The following is a 922-nucleotide window of genomic DNA, read 5'->3' as shown; positions in this document are numbered from 1 at the left end:
ATTTTATGTATTTTTCCTTTTTAATATGGCAAGCGCATCTAATTAACAAAATCCTTGTTTTATTTTCAATATCGTTTTAATCAATCGGCTGCAAAACTATGTACATACAAATATGAATACATACTTAATATGAATATTTATATGTATTTATGTAAAAGCATGTTTTGTACATTAACAACATTAGGGTGTGTGTCTTTATGTATGCATATCACTTTGAAATCATTGTTTGTGATAGAGCCGTGATGAAATTGCAACGACTAGAATGCATAATTGCATACAAAGCAATGTGCGGTTGCTGCAGTCGAAACATATGTAGGTCAGATGAATATGCTGTAAAAAAGCTCTGAAATAAAGAACTTTTTGGATGTGAATAAAATCTCCACCCTCCTCTTCGTTATCAATGTTATTAAGCACTCTACAGAATATTTGTAGTTCTGAATAGGAACACGGAATTACCAACGAGTAAAGTTACCAGTACTTAGTATATATCTCTCTCTCTCTCACTCTCTCTCTCTCTCTCTCACTATATACATATATGTATGTATGCATGCACATGCATACATACGTGCAGCCAACCATCAAGAAAAATAGATAGATTACATGCACATACGTATATATATATATATATATATATATATATATATATATATATATATATATATATATATATATATACATATGAGTGTACACAGATTTATACACAGAGACCGGACTCTTGACAGGACTTCTTAAAAGCTAAAAGGGCAGTTTATCCCATACTCGAGTTTCTCTATTGGTGACCAAAATAAATTAATTTGGCATCCGTAGTTCTTCAGTGGGATCGCTAAAGAATGCACAATTATGTAGCTTTAATACGTATCGAAAACACATGCGCAAGGCAGCTCCATCTTTATACATTAAGGGTTCAAAATTAGTGCGCTAG

The 922-nt window shown here is 32.0% G+C and overlaps 1 protein-coding gene across 1 annotated transcript in view; it reads left to right on the top strand.

Moving 5' to 3' along the window:
• Positions 1-604, top strand: part of LOC115216429 (cholinesterase) — a 65,302-nt gene extending 64,698 nt beyond the window's left edge. Inside the window, exon 4 of the mRNA XM_029785761.2 lies at positions 1-604. This exon is cut by the window's left edge and continues 141 nt beyond it. The gene's annotated coding sequence lies outside the window, so the exon portion shown is untranslated.
• Positions 605-922: the final 318 nt, after the last annotated feature.

The sequence above is a fragment of the Octopus sinensis genome, linkage group LG10 (assembly GCF_006345805.1).
Source record: "Octopus sinensis linkage group LG10, ASM634580v1, whole genome shotgun sequence".
Lineage (NCBI taxonomy): Eukaryota > Metazoa > Mollusca > Cephalopoda > Octopoda > Octopodidae > Octopus > Octopus sinensis.
This window is presented reverse-complemented; position numbering and strand designations above follow the sequence as displayed.